Genomic DNA, 23,348 nt, shown 5'->3' on the forward strand with positions numbered 1-23,348 from the left:
CAGGTGGCAACAATCAGCACAGGCGGGGGCAATGGAGTCAGGCACAGCACAAAAGGAGCACACCCACACACCGCACCCCTCCCAAAGCCAAAATGCCACCATTAGCACTAGTTTTACTGGAGCAGGAGTACATGCATGAACAGAAACTCTATGAGGAGGCAGTAAGCCAGAGCATGCAGCGTATGTGCAGGAGGAGAAGGAGGGGGAGAATGGGCCAGCACATACCCAATGTACAGGCAGTTGTACCCTGCAGGCAGCCACAAATCCCACACCTAAGGGCCAGCCCATTCAACCTGACCCTGCCCAGATCCACACCCTGTACGGGCTGGACAAGGACACCATCACCACAGTATTGGACCTCATACAGGATGACCTGGTAGGTAAAATCAACATTCAGACAGCCATCCCCCATGCTGAAGGTAGTGTGTGTGCTACTCTTCCTGGTCACAGGCACTTATCAGCACACAATGGGGCATATGCATGGAATATCACACCCCTACTTCTCCTGTGTGCTCACCCAGGTCCTAGAAGCACTTCTGAACCATGTACATGACCACATAAGCATGCCACGGGCTGCAGAGGAGGCGAATGCCACCAAAGTTGCATACTATGCAATCACAGGCATGCCCAACGTCATGGGTGTGCTCGACTGCACAAATGTTGAGCTGGTGGTCCGACATGCTGTGGAGGTAGTGTACCGTAACAGGAAGCTGTACCATTCCCTGAATGTACGGATGGTGCGCAATACATGTAAAATGATAATGTATTGCTATGCAAGATTCCCTGGCTCTACACATGACGCCATGGTGCTGTGGAACTCCACGCAGCCCCGCTACATGGTTCGACATGCTGAACCTCATACATGGTTGTTGGGTGAGTCTAAGCACAGGGGTGTTGAATGGGGTGGCAGTTAACATCATAGTCAACCTGTCTGCTGCGTGGGCCACGAGGGGTGTGGGAACATAGCATAGTATTGCATCAATGAGGAGCACAAGTGCACACTGCATGCATGAATGCATCATGATTCCTGGCAAAACCTATTAACATAACAAGGAAAGCAATGAAGTGCAGAGAGAGTGCGTAGGCCAATAAAATGCTCAGTCAGATGTGGAAATGGCCCAAGCAGCCTCAGCATAACGAACATAGACACCATGAACCCTCACACATTGATCAGTTGAAGACCACACACAGTCACGTTCCCTGAAACAAGATATCTGTATATTTCAAGATTCTGCAGCACAGCTGATGCATGCAGATATGCAAGGCCTTCACAGCTGTGTCTTCAATAAAACAACAGACCTGGAGCTCACACCAGCACATGTATCAGGCACATCAGAAAATCTGTACCACATGTACCAGAAAACATGTACCACATGTACCATAATGCACCACCCTGTACTGACAATGCATAAAATGGGAAGTCTGGAAATGAAATCACGAGTCAGGATGCTCCGCCAGGAGGAAAGACATCAGTCACACACACAAAATCAGGGGCTTCAATGGTTTGAATATAGAAACACAGAAACACACCATTCTTCACCATAACCAGATATGGCAGTGAGGTGCAGGACACATCCAATGTAGCACCATGCCACCATGCTGGCACCCACCCAGACGTATTACAGTACCGTCACCCTTCACCCATGCCACATACTACCTATGGACATTTGACCTAGTCACATGTGGGTATGTGTCGATGCATATGTACATGGATACCGTTGTATGTATAATGCATAATGGGGAAAGCCCTGTATAATGATGATGAGAGGTGGCAAATGTGTGAGTAGACACTGTATATGCACTCTCCTTTTCCATTGGTAACACAATCCTGAAAGGTGAGACCACAGTGATCTGTAGGACATGATTTGTGCATGTGCAGGTTCCCATTCAATGGGCCATGTAGCAGCAACTGCATTTACCCCACCCCCCACAAGGATCAGCCCTATGTATACTTTCCGGGCAACAGAGAATGAGAATTGCCATGCACTGTCCTGTCATCCTGTGTTTCTGTGTTTAACATAGAATGACCATGACCAAAATCATCACAAGTATCCTTACTCTTGCTCATATGCAGGTGATGCTGTGTATCCCCTGATGGGCTGGCTCTTGTCCCCCATCAGGCAACCACACAACAGACATGAGGAGGCCTACAACCGCGCACATACATGCACTTGCATGACCATTGATCAGACATTTGGCCTGTTGAAGGCCCGGTTCCACTGCTTCAGCAGGTCGGGGGGGTGCACTCATCTACGGTCCCGTGAAGGTGGGCAAATTGTGCTGGTATGTGCAATGCTGCACACCATGTGCATCCGGCCTAACTTCCCCCTGCCCCCTGACATGGACCTGATGAAAGAGGATGATGAAGATGCTGGGATTTATAAGCACCACTATGGCCATGATGGATATGCCACATGGCAAGCATTAATTGACAGTTACTTCTGATGCAATGTGGAAGACATGGAACTGAACGTTAGTCACACTGGGTCTGGACACTGCATGATTAAATTGATACACACAGAATCAATGTCCAGGCATATGATGTTTTGCAACACCAGGTGTATTTAAAGATGAAGAACTATGTACAGATAATATTTCTTGACTCTTACACATCTATCCCCTGAATTTAGACCACACTCCCTCCCCCACTAGCCCCACACACAATGCTCCAACACCCCCGCAGCCACTAGCCTCCCACACAATGCCCCAATACCCCCTCCCCCACTGGCCCAACACACAATGCCTCAACACGACCTTCCCCACTAACCCCACACATAATGCCCCAACACCCCCTCCCCCACTAAATCCTATTACACCACCCCCACAACCACCACCCACACGCCCGCTGCCACCTCCACCATAACCCTCACACCTCCTTCCCAACAACTCCATCCACACATGCACTGGTTACATGGCCTATTTGCGGTCCCTTTTTGGTGGATGGGGGTGAGACCCCTACGGCCGATTCAGTCTCTACGAGCGATGCACAGAGATTCCTTGAGTGGAGCTGCTTGGTGTCGCACTAGCGGATGGGCCAAGTGGTTTTATGATGTGGCATTGCTCTGCATTTGTGGTCAACAGCATGTTTAGGACTCTGCCATTGATGACATCACCTCATTCCTCTCACGCACACGCCTTGCCAGTTGGTATACACCCTCTGTTGCCCTGCCGAGCATAAGTGCAGTGGTGCTGGTGATGTCCTGCATTTTAAGGCGTATCAACTCAGCCTCGGTGAGGTATCGGCTGACCAGGGCATATAGAGCCTCTTGACGCTCCTCCGTTCGACTGAGGTGGCCCTCAATGTCTCTAGTGTGGTGCAGTCCTAGCCGTGGCAAGGGTGGTGGGCTGCGGGGGCCTGGGGAAGGAGGTTATCCAGTTGCAAGCCCCAGGCGAAAAATTAGCAGCGGTGGTGATATGGTGGCACAGGGTCTTGTGATCCACCAGGTCAAAGGCAGCTGATAAGTCAAGTAGGAGAAGGAGCGCTGGTTTACCAATGTCTCTGAGGTCATCCATTTGGTTTTTAAGGTCAAGGAGGGCCGTTTCAGTGCCCTCCATGACTTTATACTCTGAAAGTGTGCACATCTAAGCAACACAAGAAATGTAGCTTTCCTTAAGAGTCAACATGACATTAGGCGGACTGTAATCTGCATGAAACATTTCACAAATCATTCTTCCCTTTAAGATTGCTTTCACTTTCTCCTCAAGTACACCTATTCAAATTTCATTGAGCATGTCTGCATACTCTAAGTCTGCAGATTGCCTATTAATTTTAAGTTCCTATAATCCAAAACAATTCCAAAGGTTACAATGACCAATACTTCCTATACTTTCTTGACTGTCTTTAGATTGCAGCATTTTGAAAACTGGTTGACCTTTCACAGGAGTTAAACTTATCAAGTCTCCAAAAACAAGTATATGTTTACCTCCAAACAAAACAGTGTAGTCAGTCTTCAAAACCTCTTGCTTTTGCAAGTGAATTAAACCTAGCATCAAGTAAGACACCATACTCACTTAATCTGCAATCAAGCTATTTACGTAGTTTTCCTACCTATTGTACTGTACTTGATCCAAGTTTTTGATACTCTAATTTATTGTCATGCTCCACTGATAGCATCAGCAGTCGATGTAAAGTAATACCTCTTACACTGAATGCTGCTAAACCTGTTGGAGCCGTTACAATCCATGACAAAGAGCGATTTATGATGTTTTGGATCATAGCTCTTATTGCATGAATTAAAACAGATTGACCTGTACCTGCATGTTCACTAACATAAAACAATACAGGTTTGTATTGCACACAAGAACATTAATTCTTGTTATGCTGTTAACCATGTAAGAACCTAGCTTTGATTTTATAATACACTTTGTTTTACTCTACATTAAGTTTAATAACAATTTCATCCCAATTTGCATCTGCAACTTTAGTTTGTTGCATTGCACTTTCTACTTCTTCCATCGCAAGCTCAACATCTGTTTGAATAATTGGCTCATCTAGTACATTTTGACTTCCTGCTGTACAATCTTGACTTCCCTCTGGAGTCTCTTTTGCCAATTCTGCTGCCAAAATGTATTCTTGACATAGTTCTTTCTCCAATAACTCCATGTGCTGCTCACATTTTGGATATGTAATTAAGTTTTTTTTTAGCAAAAAATGATTCTTCAAAATGTTCAACACTTCCAAACAAATCCCTCTCTGCACACCAAAGGAAGACAACTGCAAAAGACGAAAATAAAATAATTCAATTTTCTCTGCAGTTTGGCAAGACAGTTTCATTTGGTTGATGAAACTTGGTTTCTCATGTCTGACCAGACAACCAGTATGTGCATGTAATTTAAACAATCCTCTGTCTCTGTATGCTTCAATATTTTGATATGAGTAGCATTGCACTACTTCATATAAACAAAGATCATCTAATGTTACAGATCGATTTGAATATTATGTATCAATCAAGTTTTTTTCAGGATCTTTGTACTGTCATGTAGTGCTTCAGTTAACTGCTGAATTTCACTCAAAGGCATCAGTACCCGATTACTAGTACTAGCTGGGCCAAGACTTAACCAACATACATTAATGCTTCATTCATGGAGAGGCAAACTTGTTAGCCAATATGCAGTTTCATAGCTACCACACTCTCTATGTGAGGGCATCTTCAGACCAAAGCTTAGAGGTTTTTGACTAAGACGTGCATCTGCTGATAAATCAGCCCATACCTCAGCTTCATTGCACTTTTAAGCTTTTGTCATGTATGCTGTAGCATAACTAGCGACAGCTGTTGCATGATCAGCAATACACTGGACCTCATTCCAAAGCTGAGCAATGACAGGATTGTAATCATTAAATAATTGAATTCCTTATATTTTTTTTAAATCATATGTATTTCTTGGTTACTTACTCATAGCCTGGTGTCGAACAGATGACATCGAATTATTCACTCGACCAACTAGTCTCACAGGCCTTGGAAAGCCAAATCTGCACCGAGTGTAGTACTTGTCTTTACTTTTGTATTTTCTCTCACAGTACTTTCCACATGAGTGCCTTTGAAACCTTTCCACCTTGTTCCATAGATTAGTATTCACATGCTGGGCAGGAATGGAACAAGTAACATATGTTTCTATGAACTCCATCACACAGCCATCACTTTCTTTACCAAACTGAGGAGCATATTTAACCCACAGCAACATATATATATATATATATATATATATATATATATATATATATATATATATATATATATATATATATATATATATATATATTCAATGTAAACATTTTGTTAAAGGGATGTTATGGTAAGTTGCGCTACTAAAACTTTGTTAAAGGGACGTTATGGTTCCAAGTAAAACCGAAAAACCCCTGAAATTCGCCAGTTATGGTAAGCTAAGCAACCATAACTCGCTCCACCACGGTGCATTGCTAAGACTAACACCCAGGACATCAAAGATGACATCACAAATGTCATTGATGACATTACTGATGACATCACATATTTACCTTTCATGAAAAGTCTGTACATGGGATTCTTATTGTAATGTTAAAAGTAGTGTCAAGGATCATTGGAATAAATATCATGAGGTACGTAGTGCATGAAGCAATGAATTAATCCAAATAGGATTGTATTATTAATGTATTTCCAATATACAAAGGCACACATGTAGTAACACAGGCATAGTTTGCAGGAGACATGATGAAGATGCAATATTAATAATCTTGCCATGTTAAATACTAAAATTATAAATGCTTTCTTATTAGAATTTTGCATACTGTGAAACATTTAATAAGTACCTAATAAAACCCACTTACTACATTATTGCATTACTGCACACAAAACACAAACAGACAACCACACATACAAATATGAGCATATACAGGGAAAGTGAAGTAACCTAACTGGTTATCTTCATGCACAGAAATGATTGCTCTGCTTCAAAGCAACTACTTCCGTATGTATAACTATCACATATTGTGACTAGGCCCTAAGGAAAGTAGTGTACGTGCAATGTGTACAAATATGAGCATATCCAGGGAAAGTACACTAATAAAAAAAAAAACAGAACTGTAAGACAGTGTTGCTAACCTTACTAATCATCTTCGTACATATAAAGCATTGCTTTCTTCCAAGTCTGTGTTTTCCCCTTTGTACATGTTTCATATGCTGTTAGTGGACCCTAAGTGAATTACTGTAAGAACATATTTGAAGTATAAGTCTACAAATATAGTAGTGAATTTTTAGTTCCTAACTGTTACTGGCCTAGATATATCAGTAAAGGAAAAAAGAGTGAGCCAGACATGTGATGTCATCAGTGATGTCATCAATGACATTTGTGATGTCATCTTTGATGACCTGGGTGTTAGTCTTAGCAGTGCACCGTGGTGACGCGAGTTATGGTTGATTATTAACCTATTTCAAAGGTTTTTAGTAGCGCAACTTAACCATAACGTCCTTTTAACAAGGTTTTTTAATTGAATTTCATAGGTTTTTATTAATGCAACTTAATCATAGCGTACCCTTAACAAAGTTTTTTCATTGAATTTCATAGGTTTTTATTAGTGCAACTTAACCATAACGTCCCCTTAACAAAGATTTATGCAGTGAATTTCATGGGTTTTTACCAGTGCATGCTGTTTTCCTACAACTTAGTAAAATCATACTTGCCCAATATAGCAATATTTGTGTCCCATTTACAAAGTGTCACCTTAAAACTCTGCCATTTCCCACCTTCCGGAATCATTTTTAACACTTCTGTACACTTTTTGCAACTAATTCAAACAGTTTTGCATCCATAAATGTCTACGAACATCTGACTTCATAGTGGACCTTCCGAACAGTGCAACATGACCATACGCTGGCGCGTGACATGATGACGTGTCCGAGTACCCGTCCACACTTCACAATAAGATCTCTGCTTTGCGGACAGTTCAGAACTTTATTTTCTACTGATCTAGGAACTTTCACCTTCAAACTTTCTCTTGCACAGCTCCAACACCTATTCCTACTCATCCATTAACAATCTAGTGCACAGTACATACTTTTAGCAAAACTGTTATTTATCTTAAAATGGAATCAGCTAATGCCATCCCTCCTCCCCAAGAGCCACCACCACTGCTGTAATCAAGGAGCATGAGAAACACTGCCCCCTACCTTAGAAATAACACACGTGCAACATTTTCTCCTGACCACCTGCCCCTCCATATTAGTGTTTGGTGCCTCTTCCCCCATTTCCCTCCCCACCTTTTGTTCTTAGCTCTCCTGCCAAAAAAATAAAAATGCATCCAAATACAAGTCCATTAGCACCCTAGGTTCCCAAGGTGGGAACCAGTGGTGCTAAAAAAAGGATGTTTATTCCTACACCGGGACGCCTGCCAAAATCCTTTTCCAAGATGGTCACCATGGAAAGGGAAGGCGGAGTTCCCTACAGGACCCCTCTTCACTTTCCATGGCAACCTGCAGAAGGCAAAAAGAGAACCCTATGACCATATTACCATGTTTCTCCCATTTCAAACCTACCTCAATTTTCAATAACTTTACCACAAAGCCAGTTCCAGGTGGACATGGCCACTTTAACCCCATGTGTTCTCCCTCGTGGTCATGGCCAGTAGGCTGATTGTCTCACATGCAGAAAGATTTTGAAATCTAGTTTCAGTCTGAAGTGTATGAGCAACAGCATAACAGCATAACATAATGTTGAAAATTCACTTTCACACAGTAAGTGAAAAATATATTCAGCATTGGTGCAGAATTGGGAGTCCTCAGAATACATTCTTGTACAACGATATTCTGAAGAAGAGATTTGAACCTTCCGATCATCCAACATGCCTCCGGTACCAGTAGGAAAAATCACAGGTAAACAGCAAGCTTCTAACATTTTTTCTCAGACACTGATTGGTGCACCTTTCGTTGCTTTGATTTGATACAATTCTAAACTGTCACCCATGACTTCACGTGAATGTAGAGGATGCATAGTTAATGTTCATACAAACTGACCCCTTCTGGAACAGAGAGATGTTGGAACTGACCTTCAATGCTTTTGTTTGTTGACTCAACATCAAGCATAGACAAGTCTGGTACAGTCAGGCTGCCTTTAAATAAATCATTGTGCTCCAATAGAAATTCCAATGCGTGTTTCACCTTTGTAAATGTTCTTATCTTTATTGGCAAAACCATTTACTAAAACAAACAAAGAATCTGCAATGTCAAGCTTCACTCCTAAAAGTGTTCATATTTTCTTCCAAATTGAGAGGTAAATATACAACCTTGCCTCTCACACCTTGCACTAATGATCTTTTAGGCAGATTAGACAACATTGTTTATAATCTAACAATAACCTGGAAAGAATGAACAGTTTTCAATGCAATCACTTCAAACATGTTCAATTATTGAAGCAGAGCAGGGACATCAGGCACTACCATGTCATTCAAGACACTCTAAGAGGAATACCTCTTTGATTATGAAACCCCAAACAGTGTCTACAAACATAAAGGGTCTCATTTGTGTCAAATAGTTCTTCTACAAACAGATACAGTTCTTTCCAAACATCTTCTACAGTGTGTTTAATTTTCTCCTCAACGTGAACTAGTTTCACTTAAGACTTATAAAAAGTGTGTCTACAAGATATGCAAACAATGTCAAGTCTTTCAGTAGAAGACTACTCAAACAGTTTTGTACTTCTTTTGTTCTGTTGAAAAATCAGGTCCTTTGAAAGCATTAAATCAGTATTTCCACTTCATTTAAGTGTTTCATCTGCGTACACATACACTTTAAATGCATAACATTTATCACTTCCACTGTAGAAATGAAACGTTCCACAGTTCCAGTCAGAAGTGTTTGATTTAAAAGTGCAATAGACATACTTGGTGTTCTGCACTCATACAGTTTAACTAGAAGGTACCTCAATTTAGTATGATGTGCAGCCAGCATCCGTATATGATGCAACTGACTATTACATCTACTTTTATCAAGACAAGCTAGAGAGTGACTCAGAAGTCCTTTTTATCACAAACCTCACAGTCATCTGTAGCATCTTGATCTGTCGTTGAACATCATGATTTTTGTGCAAAACTTGCAAAAATCTCTTTAAGACTTTACAAGAAAATGTATCAATATTGCACAAAAAAATTGCACATCTATACCTCGGAATGCTTTTTAGGGTTTATTCTAGACGTACCTAAACCTTCAATTTCTGTATTATCAATCGTTATGATTTTTTCTTTTTAGAAATCCCACCATTTCGAACTTCATAGCTGCGTCCACTCTCATCAATAGTTAGGGGAACATACCTTTCCTTGAATGTAACTCTTCTCATTGAAAAATCTTTCTGTGTGAGAAGTGTGTTTCCACTCTCCACCAAACACACCAAAAAAGTTGTCACGTGTAAGTACATTAACTATTTCTATATTTGTATAGACTGGTGTAGTCACCTTAAGTAATTGAGTTTATTCAATATGAAAATGAAAATATTCTTTTCATATGAAAAGCTTTTTCAGTTATGCCTTCTACTTTTTTCTTATGCAAAAAACACTTTACCCCATATCGATATTTTCGTTTCACAATTCTCCAAAGATCTTCAAAAACCTGAGAGTGATCTGTGTTCCTATATTATATATATATATATATATATATATATATATATATATATATATATATATATATATATATGCATTACTCTGTTTCAAATTGATAGCACATTTGCTATTTTTTTCAAAAAACGTTAGTTTTGTTACTAGCTACTAACAGATTTCATACATTTTCTCTTTTCTTACTTACACTAAAAACATTCTGGGTTCCATTAATTTGTTCAGTTGCCACATCTTCTATTTGAAATAGCAGATTTTGAAAAATATTCTCGATAACAGGTATTGTTGTATTATCTACAGTATTTGTATCTACAGATTTAAGAACATTATTTTTAAAAATATTACATTTTAAACCGTTACTTCCCTGGACACGATGCTTTCTTATGGCACATTGTTGTTGCTTTCTTGAGGGCATCTCACAAAAAAAGCTTCAAAAAAATAATTGACATGGTGAAAGTTAGTCATTATGTTTCTTTATATGTTTAATACATGATATGAATTGTTCTTTATATAAAATGTATTCAGTATATTTAAGATTGGAATGTAATACTCTTTATAGGTATAACTTGGAAAGTAGATTTTTCCATATTTAATTTCAGTGCTTTCTGAAGAGGTCTCACGCAGTAGTACATATTATGCTATTGTTATGTATGAAACACATACATTTCCCATATGAAATGTCCTTCCTTCTTTTTCTAAATGTATGACCTGGCAATTCCCTTAGTTGGTGCATATCTTTCATTTGATATGTGCATCCCTTATCACAATTTCTGAGGCTGTAAAACAAATGATCACTATCATTTATACAAATACCTCAGCTTTCATGCAGTCTTAACATCTTTAAAATGTACTGTTTCAACCACAATTGCATCACAAACTGAGAAACTCAGTAACCATCCATTGAAACTCTACTTTGCTCATCTTATTTACACTACATGCAATCCTTCACACACTTTCTCCACTCATGTAAGGCAAATCTATAAAAGTTATATCTGCCTTTCAGTGCAAAAGGCATTCCTTCACCAGAAATTTGAAGGAAGGGCACATAGTCTTCTCCCATTACATTCATCATATATGGTATAAATTAGCATAACTTGTTGTTGTACATACATAAAGGTGTGGCAAGATAATCTGCTACATATCTTTGGTTTAATGTAGCAACCTGCCATTCATTAATCTATGGTGTGTCCTCAATTCATGAGGAGGGGGATGAGGTAGGAGACCTGGAATGTAATGCACTGCCACTTAGTTGCTCCATCCAGCTCCAGTTTGATACCTTACAAATCTCCACTTAAACACTGTAAGTCAACTCCAGACACACAGCATTGAGTAGGCTGCTGGTCACATGACTGCAGCCTGCCACTCACTTGTTCCTCCCACCACCTATTTAAGCAATCATCCTTAAGCTTCCTCATCAAAGGACATGAAAAAAAACAAGTGCCTCACCTATTTGTAGCTGTTCAGGCCTGATAAGGTCAATGCCCTTACCCACTATCCTGCATTTCACCTACAAATGTAATTGCTACTACGGCACCTCAACAAAAGACATCACCATGTGCATCCTCCCTCCACTGTCCATCTCCACTATCACTAGGGTTTGAATGGCCATCTGCTCTGGGCAACACCAGAATGCTACTTGCCCCCATTTCAGTGAACAGTTCCTCAGTAATACCTGGCATACTGTAACCATAAGTTCAGAGTACAATTCCCAAATCACTACTAAAAAGAATTAGGGGGTAATTCATAGAATCCAGCGCACAAGTGGTGCACGCGGCTGGCGCACAGTGTGCGCGTGCGACAGTCTGCGCCAGCCGCGTGCGCTAAAATCCATTTCCGCTCACAGCGTATTCATGGATTTAAACATCCAAAACCTGCCGTGCACAGAGTGGTGCAGCGACCCCGCAGCAGCGCTAGTTATGCCCCCAACCCCTCCCCGTGCGCCATGCACAGCACACAAATTCATTACATGGCGCACAGGCCATTGGACCAGCATACATCCCCCCTCAGAGGTATCCTTGCTTTCCTCGCCTTCCCCCAGAAGCTCACTGTCTCTAGAGCCCTGGTTCTCTCGAAGCTGGACTACTGTAACAGCCTCTATCTAAATTTGCCCCCCTCTACTCTCCGCCCTTTGCAACTCATCCAGAACAGGACTGTGAGACTTGTCCTTGGCCTCAAGCCCAGGGACCGTATCTTTCCAGGACTGAAATCACTGCACTGGCTCCCAGTGACTGCGAGGATCAAGTTCAAAACCCTCTGCATTGTCCACAAGGCCGTCTGGGGCCTTGGGCCAAAATACCTTCAAATCTCTCTTCCTAAATATCTTCCTTCTCGAGCTCTTCGCTCATCCGCCTCCAACTCCCTCATGGTCAGCCGCTTCTCCAAACAACGAGTTGGGGGCAGATCTCTCTCCGCTGCAGGGGCCTCCCTCTGGAACAGCCTTCCTGCCTCCCTGAAACTTGAGGAGAACCATCTCCGGTTCCGGAAGCACCTCAAAACCTTACTCTTTGCCTCCGCTTTCTCTCCCCCTCTCCCCTGCTAATACTACTGAAACTGCACTGAATCTGCAACTGGGCCAATCACCGTTCTCTGTCCTTGGCCCAGCCACTCTCCCCTGCACTGCCTCCCTGGCAACCCCTGCACTACGGGACTGTGTCTGTATCCCTACAGCCCCCATTCCCAGCACTTTTCTGCACTTACTTCGCACTTGCCACCAGCTGGCCCTTGTTATTTATCCTGTATGCTGTATGCTAATAACCCTGTACTGCACTTTCCCCTCTCCCTTTCCCCCTTGCACTTTTCCCTTCCCCTCTACCCTTTGCACTTGCACGATCTGAATGACACCTGGCCTAGTAGGATCGTTGTCTGTCTCCCCTTGTTCCCCCCTGCCGCGTCGTGCCTTGAAACACTTGTGTATAGGCACGTTACAAATGCCATATCATATCATATCATATCAAACACGAAAATGCCTGTAAAACTCCCCACGCACCCCTCCGAATACATGTACACCCCTGCGCGGGGAGTTTGACACGCGATTGGCCCTGTGCGAGCGGGGTATGTGTATTTTGGGGGTTCCTGGGGAGATTCACACGCGATTGGCCCTGTGCGAGCAGGGTACGTGTATCCGGTGGGGTGCGCGGGAAGTTTCACACGCGATGGGCCCATTGCGAGCGGGGTACGTGTATTACTGGGGTGCATGGGAAGTTTGAGTAGGCTGCTGGTCACATGACTGCAGCCTGCCACTCACTTGTTCCTCCCACCACCTATTTAAGCAATCATCCTTAAGCTTCCTCATCAAAGGACATGAAAAAAAACAAGTGCCTCACCTATTTGTAGCTGTTCAGGCCTGATAAGGTCAATGCCCTTACCCACTATCCTGCATTTCACCTACAAATGTAATTGCTACTACGGCACCTCAACAAAAGACATCACCATGTGCATCCTCCCTCCACTGTCCATCTCCACTATCACTAGGGTTTGAATGGCCATCTGCTCTGGGCAACCCCAGAATGCTACTTGCCCCCATTTCAGTGAAAAGTTCCTCAGTAATACCTGGCATACTGTAACCATAAGTTCAGAGTACAATTCCCAAATCACTACTAAAAAGAATTAGGGGGTAATTCATAGAATCCAGCGCACAAGTGGTGCACGCGGCTGGCGCACAGTGTGCGCGTGCGACAGTCTGCGCCAGCCGCGTGCGCTAAAATCCATTTCCGCTCACAGCGTATTCATGGATTTAAACATCCAAAACCTGCCGTGCACAGAGTGGTGCAGCGACCCCGCAGCAGCGCTAGTTATGCCCCCAACCCCTCCCCGTGCGCCATGCACAGCACACAAATTCATTACATGGCGCACAGGCCATTGGACCAGCATACATCCCCCCTCAGAGGTATCCTTGCTTTCCTCGCCTTCCCCCAGAAGCTCACTGTCTCTAGAGCCCTGGTTCTCTCGAAGCTGGACTACTGTAACAGCCTCTATCTAAATGTGCCCCCCTCTACTCTCCGCCCTTTGCAACTCATCCAGAACAGGACTGTGAGACTTGTCCTTGGCCTCAAGCCCAGGGACCGTATCTTTCCAGGACTGAAATCACTGCACTGGCTCCCAGTGACTGCGAGGATCAAGTTCAAAACCCTCTGCATTGTCCACAAGGCCGTCTGGGGCCTTGGGCCAAAATACCTTCAAATCTCTCTTCCTAAATATCTTCCTTCTCGAGCTCTTTGCTCATCCGCCTCCAACTCCCTCATGGTCAGCCGCTTCTCCAAACAACGAGTTGGGGGCAGATCTCTCTCCGCTGCAGGGGCCTCCCTCTGGAACAGCCTTCCTGCCTCCCTGAAACTTGAGGAGAACCATCTCCAGTTCCGGAAGCACCTCAAAACCTTACTCTTTGCCTCCGCTTTTTCTCCCACTCTCCCCTGCTAATACTACTGAAACTGCACTGAATCTGCAACTGGGCCAATCACCGTTCTCGGTCCTTGGCCCAGCCACTCTCCCCTGCACTGCCTCCCTGGCAACCCCTGCACTACGGGACTGTGTCTGTATCCCTACAGCCCCCATTTCCAGCACTTTTCTGCACTTACTTCGCACTTGCCACCAGCTGGCCCTTGTTATTTATCCTGTATGCTGTATGCTAATAACCCTGTACTGCACTTTCCCCTCTCCCTTTCCCCCTTGCACTTTTCCCTTCCCCTCTACCCTTTGCACTTGCACGATCTGAATGACACCTGGCCTAGTAGGATCGTTGTCTGTCTCCCCTTGTTCCTCCCTGCCGTGTCGTGCCTTGAAACACTTGTGTATAGGCACGTTACAAATGCCATATCATATCATATCATATCATATCATATCATATCATATCATATCAAACACGAAAACGCCTGTAAAACTCCCCACGCACCCCTCCGAATACATGTACACCCCTGCGCGGGGAGTTTGACACGCGATTGGCCCTGTGCGAGCGGGGTACGTGTATTTTGGGGGTTCCTGGGGAGATTCACACGCGATTGGCCCTGTGCGAGCAGGGTACGTGTATCCAGTGGGGTGCTCGGGAAGTTTCACACGCGATGGGCCCATTGCGAGCGGGGTACGTGTATTACTGGGGTGCATGGGAAGTTTCACACGTGATTGGGCCTGTGCGAGCGGGGTACGTGTATAACTGGGGTGCGCAGGAAGTTTCACACGCGATTGGCCCTGTGCGAGCGGGGTACGTGTATTTCGGCAGTTCGCGGGGAGATTCACACGAGATTGGCCCTGTGCGAGCGGGGTACGTGTATCACACACACACACTGGTTGGCATTGATTGTGTAAACCCACATTTTCACTTGCATGAACCCAATGAGCGAATTACACACACAGAAGTAAAATATCAAAATGTATTTTGGACAAAAAAAAGCAATGAAATGAAAGCATACCAAAATAGCAAACATGAAATGAAAAGCATGTGCAAAAGACGAGTAAATGAAAAGTATAACCAATCCAAAAAAATCCAAAAGAAAAATAGTCCAAACTCTCCCTCCACCAAAGCAAATCCAAAGGAAACGTAAAAAGAAAAATCCATTAATTCATGGAGAAATCAAAAAGAAAAAGTTCAAAATAATCCATTGTCCAACTATGTACAATACATAGTCAAGTTTCCATGAGCCCAACGAAAGAAATGAAACCTATCTAAGAAACTACCTAAGAAAAAAACTACATACAAATGTGTGGGGCATAGTCCAATCACCCCAAATCAAAGGAAAACGAAAATGAAACCTAACACTAAAAACTATTTACAATGGCGGCGGGCTAGTCCAACGGCTCACTTTTCGATGTCCCGGGGCAGGGCATCATCGAACTCCCGCTCAATGTCCTGGAGGTGGTCCTCTTCCATGGCCCCGAGGGTTCGCAGGGACGATGACATGTTGGACTCCAACTCCCTGCGAACTGCCTCAAGGCACTCGGCCCGCCACAGTGCCCTCCGCATGGAGTTCTCCGCCCTGACCATTGTGAGCCGTGCTTCTTCCGCCCGCTCCCGCTCCGCACCTATGGCCTGGCCCAACCGCTGCCACACAGAAGACACTTCCAATCCTGGGTCTTCCTGCCCTCTGGCCGATGCCTGCCCCTCCGATGTTGAAGGCCCCGAGCCATCATTGCTCCCACCTTGTTGCTGCTGCTGCTGTACCTGTGCCTGCGCCCAGGCTCTTGCTGCCTGCACGTCCTCCTCTGGCTGGGGTGCAGTTGTCGTGGTGGCCACCCCTGCTGGACGTCCGACTCCGAACTGTGGCAGGGATGTGTCCTCCACCAGCCTGGCCGCTGGGTCAGAGGCAGCTCCACAGGGTACCCAGGTGATACATGGGTGGGAAGATGGCATGGAGGATGACTGCCGCATGGGGGTTCAGGTGAGGAGGGGGTCACAAGAAGGTCCAGCACACGGAGGAATGCAGCACTGGTGACCCGCCCCACTTGGTCAACGCGGTCAAAGAGGCATCCGAGATGACGTGCAGTCTGTTCACGAAAAGACTGCAGGTCACCTTGCATGCCCCGTTGACGCAACGCTACCCCAGCCAGGACAGGCTCAACACGGTCCCGGATAGCCACGTCCTCAGGGAGAGGAAGGCCAGTTGTTGTGCGCTCATCCCCTCCCTGAAAATGGGTCTGGACGTAGGCATCCCTGCTGTTGCCAGATGATGCAGTCACAGGATCAGGGACAGGATTATACACAGGCACCTCCGCGGCGGCCTGTGTTGCCTCCTGTCCCTGCCCCTGCACTGCACCACTAGCACCAGTGGAATCCCCACCTCCAGACCACGTGTTGTCCCTTCTGTGGCCTCCTCCTCCACCAAACCCCCCACCAACCTGGATGACTCCGTGCCATCTTCCTCCGTCAGACCCTGTGGGGTCTCAGCTGCCCCTTCCGCTGCCGAGAAGTCCACCTCCGACCTCCGCCTGTTGGATCTACCCTCGGCAGCACGGGCCTTGGACACTGCACCAGACTCCTCACTCCCCGACGAGATGACAATCTGGGAGGGGAGCCGGGCCTTGCGTCTCCGGCTGATGGTGAGATCCCTGCCGCTTTGCTCCACAGCACCCTCTCCGCCCTCTTCATCAGTTGACGCTGCAGACAGGGAGAGATAAAACACAGGCATCAGGGCACTGAACAATGGACTAATACACACATGACAGTTGTACATGTGTGGCAGTGTCAAACTTCAGACATGGCATCACACTCCCCAACACACATGTCATTTCTACTCACACACATGAGCAATTCCACAGCAATATTGCACCAGGCAGCACCATCCATACACATACAACAGCATGAGCATCCGAAGGTGAGCCTGACGTCACATGAAACACGGGGAGTGCACAACACATGCACACACGCCACCACACTTACATGCATATGTACATGTCCACCAATTGTCACAGTGATGAGATCGCCATCCATGTCACATCTGGCATTCAGCCTTCTACATGTCAGTGCCACATGCATCCATGTTGCATCACAGTTGCACACTTGTCAAATACATACACATGCACATGTACACAGTGCAGATACATGCAGCTAGAACCACCATCCATGTGTGACACCACAACCACGCCAATGTACATACACAGTAATGCAAACTTGTGTGCTCCCACACCTGCATTTGGCCTGCATGCTTACCAACACATACACCATCCATGTGTTTCACACATGAGAGGACTCACATGTGTCAGCCTCACGCCCCTGTACATACACATCCATACATGGCCCTACAAAAACAAATGTGTAACCTGCACACTACTGGCATACCACAACACGCACAGCGTCCAATCAGTATGCATGTACACTTACCGCTCAACTCCAGATGGGTCTGCCTCTCAAGGACCTGGACATGGAGCGCTGGGCGTGTGCATTCCAGGACCCTTATTTGGTGGTCTAACAGCTGGCCCCGGCGCCCCTTGGCATCCGCTGCCTTCAAGAGGCGCTGGGCCTTGTCGAGGGTCCTGGACCTGAAGACCTCCCAGCACTTCTTGACATGTTTGATGTCACGGACTGCCACCCCCTCCTCGTAGATGGCAGTCACGATGTCCATCCAGATCCTGGTCCATCCTTGATTGTCGGCGCGCGAACTTCCAAAGAGGGAATCATACTGCCAAAGGATTTGCTCCACCAGGACACCAACTTCCCTGCCATTGAAGCTGGTAGCCCTCTGCCTCTCTGGCTGGGGTTGCCAGTGGTGTCAGATGGTGTTGTGCCCGACATGGCAATCCCAGAGGCAGGTGTGGGTGGGCAACTGAGTCCTGAGGCTGGGCTGTGGAGTGATGATATCCGAGTCGGGAGTCTTCGGTTCCAGCAGGGGTGGTCACAGCAACTGCACCCCTGGCTGACGTGCAGGCAGCAAATAGCAGGGCATGTGGGTAGCAGGCAGGCAGGCAGCAGCAGATGACAGGTGGGAGCGTGCTCAGGGCTTTTGGGGGCAGGAAAATGGCCTTTTGGGCAGGAGCGTGGTCTTCCGTGTGTTTTCGCGTGGCCAGCTTGATACAGAGTGATTTGGCACGTGAAAAAATTGCATGCCAGCGTGAAATCCAAGGAAAGGCCCTTAGTGCGTAAGCGTGTCAGTGACGTTATGTGCGGGGCATTGGCCACAACACTGGTGCATCGTGAATCAGCACGTGAGAAAACTGCACATCACTGTGCTAATGGAGGAAAGGGCCTTAGCGCGTAAGCGCGTAAGTGACATTTCACGTGTGGGCTGGCTTAAAAGGTACGAGTCACGCTATTTCCTTATACATGCTTTTTGTGGAGAGTGAGCAGGTGTATCTTGTACTTCTTGTCGGTTCACACACGATTACTTCACAACGTTTCCAGTTCATACTCCCTGTTTCCTCAGACTGCGTTATTTTCTTCTTTTGGCGGGGGTGTTGCCTACACGCACACGTGCGTCTTGTTCATGTTCTTTTTCAAGGCAGACGGTGTGTCGCGCACGTATTTTCCAACTGAGGTTGCCCTTGTGTATCGCAAACCCCTTCAGAGATCATTGTAGGCTATGTGTAACACGTGTACGCTTATTTTTGTGTTTCTTGGTGCCACAGCATAGTGCGGGTTTATTTTTCCATGCACGTGGTCTACCAGGGGTTGCGTGAACGTGTGCTTTTGTTTTTGGGGCGCCTGTGCATTGCGTGACATGTCATCTTCCACCAGGGGTCACATACAGCCTTGCTAGAGCACTAGGGTACGAATTCCATCTAGTACCCTACCCCTTTCACACCAATTGCCCAGGACAATTGTTTACTGCTACTCCCATACACACAACAACATCAGTGCCATGGTTGGGAGGTGACCAAGCAGTAAGGGAGACAAGGGTGGCCGACCTCCAAAAGGTGGGCATGATGGCCGCGGTAGGGGATGTGGCCAGGATTTGCAGGGTGCCTCTAGACCCCTGTGTGTGGAGGACCAATCAGGGACACCATGCCTCCCCCAATGATTGTGGGAAACGTAGGTGACACCATCCCAGCCCTTGTTGGACCGGCCCATTTTGGCACCTGAACCCGCACAGGATGACTCCCAGGCTGACTTCCAGGCCAGCAAGTCTAAGCCACGTGTGGCGGGGAAGGTTGCTGTCACCAGGCACGTGGATCTGCCTTACAGTGTGTTGCCTTGTGTGCCTCTCGTGGGCATCCACTGTGTATTCCGGGTGGGCACATGCAGGCTTGTCCTGTGTTTGGATTAGATGTTTGCGTTCCTGACACACACACCCCTCCTGCTTCCTGTTTCCATGGGCTTGCAAAGGGTGTGACCAAGTAACAGTGACTTACACAGTGACATTGGGCTCCCATGAGCTGTGTGGGCAGTCTGTAGTCAATACTGTGTGGACATCCCTAGTGGGCATTGTTGTTGTATTGAACACTGCATGGTGTATTGATATGTGCTTGTACATCCATGTCTTCCTCCTTATTCGCAGGTACCTTCTTCATGTCTTCACAAGGCTGTCTCCGTTGCAGATGCAGTTCATGTTGTATGCAGAAAACTGACACATTTGCCTGACAGCAGCACTCTGCTGTTGGAAGGTGTCAATATGCTGGTGTATTCAGGTTGTAAGACTTACACTACTTTGAGTTTGTACTGTCATATTTTGCCAATGTTTCATGCTGTGTTGCTGTATTGTGTTGCTGGTAAGTATTTGGTCATGTGTGCTGTTTGTTATTGATTACTGGGAGCATATTGTCTATGGCCTGTTTCCATTTGGGACAGTGCACTTTGTGACACTTGTGTCAGGTGTTGTGCATTCCTTTGTTTGCTTTCACATTGCATGACATGCCATGGTATGTTGGGTGGCGGAGATGGGGATTATTGTATTTTGCAAGGGGGTTGTCATTCAAGCTGCATAAATGTGTCTCTTTTTGTGACACAGTATTGGTTGCCTTTCGGTAGGTAGGGATGCACACAATGTGACACTTCCAGGTGACCAATCTCAGGCTGGTATGGTTGTGACAGTTGACTGTCCCTTATATCATCATCATTGATTGTCAGCTGGTATGTGCCAGGGCTGTGTGCACTCCACAGGGGTGTGATTTTAGGTGAAGTAATTAGCCACCAGCTGTGTATGGGCTGCCTCACCACGTGCCCTTTCCCCTCCCTTGTGCAACAGCCGTGCATGTGGTTGGGGATGTGGGGGCACGACCATGTCCAGCGGCAGGCCCCAGCATGTTGCAACATTGTGCAGGACACATGCTGCCACTATGATCCTGCACACTACTGGGGGAGCGTATAACAGCTGCCCACCAGAGTGGTCAAGGGAGCGAAAGCGTGACTTGAGCACTCCGAATGTGCGTTCCATTATGCCCCGGGTTGCAATATGGGTTGTGTTGTATCTTACCTCGGGTGGTGTGGTGGGGTTCCAAATTGGCGTCATCATGTGGGTGCTTAGAGGGTAGGCACTGTCCCCTGTGGAGGTGATGATTGGTATCATTAGTGGGGTTGTGACATTACTCAGTATCTGGCATGCATGCATGTGCAGTGGCATTTATACTCACCAAGCAGCCATGTATCTCCATGCCGCCCAGCTTCTAGGTCCCGGTTTAGGGTTGATATTCTGTAAATGAAACTTTCATAGGTGGACCCTGGATAGTTGGCATATACTGAGGTGATGATTCCCTTGGCATCACATACTACCTGCACATTGATGGAATGCCAGTGCTTGCGGTTTGTATAGATGTGCTCAGTTGCCCTGCGAGGACGTAGAGCCACGTGGGTGCAATCAATGGCACCTAGCACTTTGGGGAAGTGTGCCACCCTGTAAAAATCCTGGACGGCAGCCTGCCATTCTGCAGGTGTTCTGGGCAGGTATATGTGACTGCGGACTGGTGGGCGTGCAGTCATAATGGCCAGCACCTGGTGTAGGCAGTGTGACTGCGTGGCCTGTGACAACCCCCCCACTATGGCACTTGTCTGCTGAAATGAACCAATGGCCAAGAAGTGCAGTACATTGAGCACCTTTTCCAAGGGGCTCAGTGTTTGGGAGCACAGGGTGGGTGATGTGAGGTCATCCTCCCACTCGCTCACCAGGTCGAGTATTATGTGAGGTGGAAACCTGTACCTCCCATACACCTGGTCATCAGACATCCCAAAAAGGCTGGTCCTGGGTGTAAAAATGATGGCCCTGACTATCCTCCTCCTGCTCCTGCGGTATCCCACGACCACTACTGCGAGGAACGGTATATTCATCGTAGCGTCTGAACTTGTTTGTTGTTTGCGTGCACTTTTATGCTGCGCGGGTCTGGGTACGCCTGATTCCTGCTGGCGTACGTGTTTCCGGATTAGCGCGTCTTTTTTGGTGCACGCGTTAGCCCTGTTCGATTCCATTACATGTTGTAGGCGCGCGTGTGGGCGTTCCGCGCATTTGCCTCCTGCACTTTCCCGTAACGCCCACATTTTAACGCGTTGTTCCCCATTCTGCGTGTTACGGCCCGTGTTACGCCTACTTTTGTTGTGTGCGCCGCGCTATGTGTGCTTTCGCTGTGCACGTAGTGCACGCTGTTTGATGCCGTGTGCGCCCGCATGCGCCACGCAGGATTTTAGCCCAGATCCATGGATTTACACGCGCACAGACTTCCATGAATCGATTTTGCCGGCTTTCGCTGTGATTTTCGCACTTGCACTGCGATTCGCATGCTTTCGCACGCTTGCGCTGAGATTTTCGGCGCACATTAATTCCATGAATCGGCCTGTAAATGTTCACTGGAAGCTTGCCAATTGAAATTAACATTCCCTGTACCATGGGAGAATCCATGAATTACCACAAAAAGAAAAATACATTTGGCAACATCAAAACCAAGTTAGAGTTCATCAGCTGGACTTCGACAACTCGACAACTCTAACACAGTGTTCTGTTCTTATTCTTCTTGCTTTTTCTGCTGCTTTCGACACAGTGGATCATTCTATGCTTCTTGACTCTCTTTCTTCTTTTGGTGTTCATGGTTCTGTTCCATTATGGTTTTCTTCCTACTTATCCAATCAAACTTTTGCTGTTTCTTGGGGAGGTAACACCTCTCCTCCCCTCGCACTCTATCACAGAGTACCACAAGGGTCTGACTTTGGGCCTTTGCTATGCCCCTTATCCACTTCCTTTCTTGCTAATATTATTTCATCTTTCAGTGTATCTGACCACTTCTATGCTGACGACACTCAGCTCTTTCTTTCATTTTCTTCCTTCTCATCTAATATTCATCTCACTCTTTCATCTTGCCTCACTGCCATTAAATCGTGGATGACTTCTCACTTTCTTACTCTAAACCCCGAAAAGACTGAAGTCCTTTTCTTTCCCGCACATATTCTTCCATCCCCTTCTCCTCCTCCTTCTATCTCCTTTCCCCCCTCTGATCTTTCTTTCTCTCCTACTGGTAAGACCATATATGGAATAAAAGGCATAATAACTATATACTAATGACACGCCAGTCGTGAGGTTCGTTTCCCAAACAAGTCTGGTTTATTTTCAGAGTATCTCAGTCGGCTGACCGGGTCTCAACGCCTTACGGCATGTGTTCACAGACACAGTGAGATGAGAGAGAGCGAACAGCGGTAAAGCAGTAATATATATACATAATACATCATTCTACAGCATTATTCGGTCCACCCCTATACGTGATGTACAAGCTAGGGTTCTGTAATTGACAGTTATGCACGTAACTTCTTTCAGTCTAAACATTAGTATTTCTAGCCAAGGCTGCAGAGACAGTTTACTGTTATGGGGAACACAGGGCATCAGCACAGGGAAGGATATTATGTTCTAGCAGGGAGACATTCCAACTAACGTTATCT

Source organism: Ambystoma mexicanum, chromosome 7q, assembly GCF_040938575.1.
Source record: "Ambystoma mexicanum isolate Mex_15411 chromosome 7q, UKY_AmexF1_1, whole genome shotgun sequence".
Taxonomy (NCBI): domain Eukaryota; kingdom Metazoa; phylum Chordata; class Amphibia; order Caudata; family Ambystomatidae; genus Ambystoma; species Ambystoma mexicanum.